Raw genomic sequence first — 6,000 nt, forward strand, 5'->3', positions numbered from 1 at the left:
AAATTGGTAATTGCCGGTGGAATTCGAACACCGGCAGACGCATCGCTAGACACGCATGCACCGAACTTCATCTTTTAAACCACGACGAGTTAAGAGAATTTTCCGTAAAGCTAGCACCAAGTGCCCCGCCCTAGTGTTAAGCGGTCACCGACGCCAACAGCTTATAATATGCGCCGGCCTAGCTGCTAAGCTTGGAAGTTGAGGATAAAGTTTGAGCCACATTACAATAAGACTATATCTTAGTAGATCGAGTGCCCCAAGGTCGCACGACAGACATGACGTTGCCGTAATTTTCAAATTTCAACTAAGATCTATCTAGCAATAATAGAACCGCAATGTCTTCGCTTTAGTCCGAGTAGCAGTCCGCGCGCGTCTCCGACGCACTCGTCTGTGTGGAAATTAGACAACATTCAAATTGCCCAAGCCCGAGACCCTGTCCGTGAGCAAACAGGTTGACGTTTGAAAGGTTACATCGACTGCAAAACTTGATTTTAGTTTTTATTCAGCAAAAAATATAAAACGCAGCTGTGGTTTTTTTTTAAATAAGTAAATGTGACTCGAACATTCGTTCGTTATGTATCAATAATGATTGTTGGTTGTTTTTTTGTGCTTTGCAGCGATGGGCACATTGAACAAGCCAAGCTGGGACTATACCCAGCTCACGAGTTACACGAACACATGCGAAAATCAAAATCTTTTTTTTTTTATTGCTTAGATGGGTGGACGAGCTCACAGCCCACCTGGTGTTAAGTGGTTACTGGAGCCCATAGACATCCACAACGTAAATGCGCCACCCCCTTTTCTAGTTTTTTATTTTTAACTAAGTAAGCTTTTACTGGCACGTCCATGTCGTCATACCCTTACCACCGATGCGGAATGCAGTTTCACCACTAACAAGGATCGCCATGAAACTCGAAACTATCGATTTTTTTGACACAAATACCTACTGACTTCTACCAGGAGCCTTACTCCGACCCGCGCCACAGCCGCCTCAGCGTCTGCGGGGGCGACGAGGATTGTACTGCAAGCACATTAGCCCGCCGAGTCAACTCATTACATATAATTATTATTGTGAGGGTGATAGTAACAGTTGTGATCTTACACTCGAAGCGTATACAATTATAAATTAACGAAACCTTTTAAAGTCTCCCGGGTCGCTGAGTTGATGACGTTGAAGCGTATTTTTATTAATTGAATAATGATTACGGAATCTGAGCTCGTTCCGCGGTAAAGCTCGCGTTTGTTTCACTGGAACCGTTTACAGTTTTCAAAGTCAGAGACGAAATCTATTGATTGTCCATTTTCATTCCAATATCAAGTTTTCTATTACATTATGTACGCGGCTCGACAACTGATAAACGACCGTCATTCCGCAGTCGGGTCGCAGTCGGGTCGCAGCCGGGTCGCAGCCGGGCCGGCTCCTGAGTCGGTATATCACCGTAATCGGTTAATTCATCAGTTCTTTTAATTTTATTTTTTGGTAAACTTTTCTGTATTAGCCTGAGTTTCGAGATTATGTAGATGAGACTAATTTTCCGTACTAACTCATACACTTATACTTTTGACTGCATTACGTTGATAAAAAGGGCCAGAGCAATGTTCGTTAATGCAGATGCAATTGCAGATCAAATAATATAATTTTTAATTATAACAAATAATAAAATTATACACGCAACTTCGTCCGAGGGTCTAATAATTAATAATAAAGCCCTTTATTCGGAAAACAGATATACAATTAAGTTTCTTATATTACTGCACTTATACTGATATATGTATATACCTATATGTATTTTAGAAAATTAAAATTGTTCGCGTATTTGGTGCTTGTTTACTCTCTGTAAGTCCGTTTGCCAGTTGGCGAAGGCCTCCTCTAACCTACTCTATTCTGATCTCTCTCTAGCTACTCTACTCCATGTTATGTCCGCAACCTGCCTGATATCATCGTCCCATCTTTTTTGTTGCCTGCCTCTTTTCCTCTTGCCTTCCCTTGGGTACCAATGTGTAGTTATTTTGCTCCATTTTTCTTTTCCTCTGACCATGTCGTCCGAGGATCACCAGAGCTCAATGTGCAGAGGATACTTTGCAACAACTCACTTATGTTAAACCTTTATAACAATATGCTTTAATAGTACTACTAGCCTGCGGGTGCGTACTAGACACGAGCCTAGAGATATCATCAGATCGGTGCCAATCAGATACAGCGTGAACCCCTACTACAAATTCGCGTACAATTTAGACTTAATATATAAAACTACAGTGGTTTTTACAGATGTTCCGTTATAACTACTGAACCGTGCATCCGATTGACTTGAAACTTTATATCCATGTAGAAAATACATGTACTTAATAGTTAGGCTAATATTTATATGAGTGTTGGACTCGCTACACCAGTTGCGGGGGCGTTAATGATGAGAATCTTTGTGGGGGAGAGAAATAATAATGTTAATTTTAAATGCCCAACGAAGCGGACGGGTACAGCTAGTAAATTAATATAAACAATGAAGAAAAGAAAACAAAACTGCAATAAAATAATGAAGAGATATTCCTGCAAATGATACGTCGGATCCTGTATACCCTTTACGACATTCCAAGGCGACACTATACGAGTAGATGCGCAATGCTTGAACCGTGCTGTAATCCTCCCTAAGCGGATGTAAGTTTTAAATTCAGTTCGGTTTTTTTTATTGTATTGTTTTCCCGTTGGTAATATTATGCCGATTGCGTTTAGAATCCTGTATTAATTACGATTAAATTTATTTTTATCGTAAATAAATGAATCATCATACCTTGCCAACAAATGATTCATTTAAAATTAGTAAATCTGAATAACTTTGCAATTTTACTAGCCGTCCGCCATGTCGCTGACAATATAAATACGATACTAGCACAATGTCAACTTTCAGCCCTCGTGATCTTACAGAAAACTATCTCGAACCTATGTGTTCTCGCATCAGAGGCACGCGTGTGACCGCCGCGCCACACGCCGCGCCAGCCCATACATAATTGTTCAAAAACACTCGATTTATGAATTATGTAGAAATTAGAATGTACGTTTATTATGACATTTAATAGTTAATATTACAATTTCAAGAAAGTGCTAACAAGAATAATTTTATGGAGAAGCCTTTGGGCGAGAAAGCTTGTGATATTGCCAACGTCCAACCCGGTCATCAATATTAGTCAAATTGGCGCTTTAGCTTACCAATTACCAACTTTTTGTTTCAATGCTTTTTTTCGTGTTTTAGAATTACCAAATTTCGAATTTTAGTTATTAGTATTAAACGTAGGGAATTTTAAAATTTTAATCAAATCTAATTACAACTTTTACAGATGACTTAATTCATAAAAATATTATTGTCGAAGAGAGCGACAGTTTTAGTCTCTTTAAGCGGGTAAAATTATTTATTGAATAGTGAAACTCACCTGAAGAAACTACAGGTAGAACACAAAGTTCACCGCCACCGGCCACTACTGCACCGGACACACACTCACACACAGTGCTTGCTACACATTCACGATCCGCGGAATCTTCTGAAAACGCAGCGTACTCAGGCGGCAGGCGCGCGCTGTAAAGTTGGTCGCGTAGTGTGGGACGCGCTACGCCAGCTCGGCGGGCGCGGCGTGATTGGCGCGCCGACTGCCGACCGACACGACACGACTCCACACCTCGGCTACGGACCATCCCCACTCTGCTCAGACTCTAATGCATTGTCGGAGATTTTTAAATGTTACGCTTAAAATAAATTACTAATAATAGCAAATCAGATATAAATACACCGTGGCCCGCAGGTCCGAGTCTGGGCCCTCAGCGCGTTTACTTCTGCCGCTTGGAGACTGCTAACAACTCATTACTCACATTGTGCAGGAACTTAGTCGCGTGCAGACGGCCTGCCTTCGTGCCTACCTCGAACCATAAGGCTCTACAATAAAATAATTTCTCCTGAAGTGTCAGCGGTGTAGTGGGTAAGAGGGCCGACGTACAGGATAACTTGTATCAGTGCTTGGATCTAGATCTTGGTGCGACTACAAAACTCTTGTAATATGTTAACGAACGAACAAATTCCACGATTAGAGAATAACATCGCGCTATAAAATAAAAGCCGAAGCCGGAAGTAAATCGGCCTCACGACTAATCGCGTTGGAGCGCTCTATCCCTCCGCATAAAATAGAACAAAACCCGCCATACATACATATACACCAAGCAAGCGAAATTCATAAACGTGGACGTTGAGGTCCAAGTCAACATTGTGGTTATTGTTAATCGGGTGTCCTATACTCCAAGCCGCTACTCTCCGGTTCCCACGGAAACCCACAAAGAATCTGTTCGCAATTTCATTTTACTTTAACGAAATTACTAATTACTGTGTAAAGTTAATGAACAATATCTGATGTCAAAGTTTATCTTCAAAACCGATATGAAATATTGAGATTAAACACCGAAATGTCTAATGAAATGGAAATTTAGACTGCAGCCCTTACAGTAAGGGTGCTGTGTTCAGAGATGGAGGAGCTCACAGCACCCAGCATCCAGAGCTCCATCTCTGAACACAGCACCCTTACTGTCGAGTGGTTGCCGGAAGTACATCACTACACACAACAAGCAGCGCGGCATTAGACACTAGACACTAGACCACGCAGGTATCACTTGTGGCTGGGACTGCGTGCATTATGATGCGTATATTATGATGTGCAGCGACAACGAGGCTGAAGTATCCCATTGAGTTTTCCATTTCTCAACTAACATTGCGAAATAATACTCATTAATTACAGCTGCTACTAATTAACTACATTCTTTTATCAACAAAAACGTGCTATTTAAAAACTATTAATTGAAACAGCACTGAAATAACCTTATCAATATTTTTCATTATCAAGGGCTATAATTTGATAGAATAATTTAAACATTTACATTACAAAATGGATCTACAATGTGTGTTATTAATGATCATAATGATAGTTAATAACTTTCAAAACAAAAAGTTGATTGGCGTACATATAATATCGATCGACGAGCTCGCGACCCACCTTTCGGTAAGCCGTCATGGACGTCGCAACCTAACTGCTGAATCCCGTCATTAGGTCAAAATTTCGACTGTATCGAAACAAATGCCTATCGCGTACTACACAGTCCTACTGAAACGCAAGGTTCTGTTGCGGCATACACCTAGGCAAAGTGATATGTAGTTCATTTTGCGCTCAGAAACTGTTCCAAAAAACATTTCGCTAAATTTCGTAACACAATGCCGTCCCTGCTTCGGCGTGGAAATAATTTGCGAACAGACGTTAGGTATTTGGTTCGGAGCTGCGCTACTCTCATACTTACAGAAAATAAGCGTTCTGATCTATCTATATAATATAATGTTTAATAGAATGTATAAACAGACAGACTTTTGTCTACACATAAGTACCGTTGTCTAGGCGGTGCGTCGAACGATTTCCTTTTTGTTTGTGTTTTATTTCATATCTGTCATATTTTTTGGGATAATTTTAATTTTAAATTTGTGTATAGACGTACACATACACGTAAATGCGCGTGAATCACAAAATGAAGAGAGAACGGGAAATCTTAAGTATCCGTGATTATGGTCGCGCTGCGTCACTGGGCCAGAACAGCGGTACACACGACCCAATGAAACAAAAAAATTAAAAAACTAAAATGAAATCCAGGAAAATCTGAGAAAGGAGTAGAAAATTTGAAACTTAATGCGGCCAGTAAATTAAAATAGACCGCATCCAGTTGCGACCAGACATGCGACTCCCAGGTGTTCAATAACGGATACGCCGCAGACAACTGTCCTGGCGTCTAACAGCACAAAGTGATTAGTAATTGTTCAACAGCGCGTCACCTCCTCCGCCCTCGTTGTCTTGCTCTTACCCTAGGGGATGTGTGAGATCTTATGAGAAGATCAAGAGGGAACTTGACTTCTGTAGCCCTAAAAGCACAGAAACATTACTTCTGGCCAAATATAATATATTATATGCAGGGGATCACCTGTTCAA

At 40.7% G+C, this 6,000-nt stretch overlaps 1 protein-coding gene across 6 annotated transcripts in view; it reads right to left on the reverse strand.

Annotated features, from left to right (window-relative positions):
* Positions 1-3,662, reverse strand: part of FaR (FMRFamide receptor) — a 117,007-nt gene extending 113,345 nt beyond the window's left edge. For 3 of the 6 annotated variants that reach the window (XM_021349466.3, XM_062672315.1, XM_062672313.1), the window contains exon 1: positions 3,424-3,661. The gene's annotated coding sequence lies outside the window, so the exon portion shown is untranslated. Of the gene's footprint in view, positions 1-3,423 lie in introns of all 6 variants that reach the window. The other 3 variants (XM_038015592.2, XM_062672314.1, XM_038015591.2) reach the window with 2 other exon arrangements.
* Positions 3,663-6,000: the final 2,338 nt, after the last annotated feature.

Source organism: Bombyx mori, chromosome 15, assembly GCF_030269925.1.
Source record: "Bombyx mori chromosome 15, ASM3026992v2".
NCBI classification, from domain to species: Eukaryota; Metazoa; Arthropoda; class Insecta; order Lepidoptera; family Bombycidae; genus Bombyx; species Bombyx mori.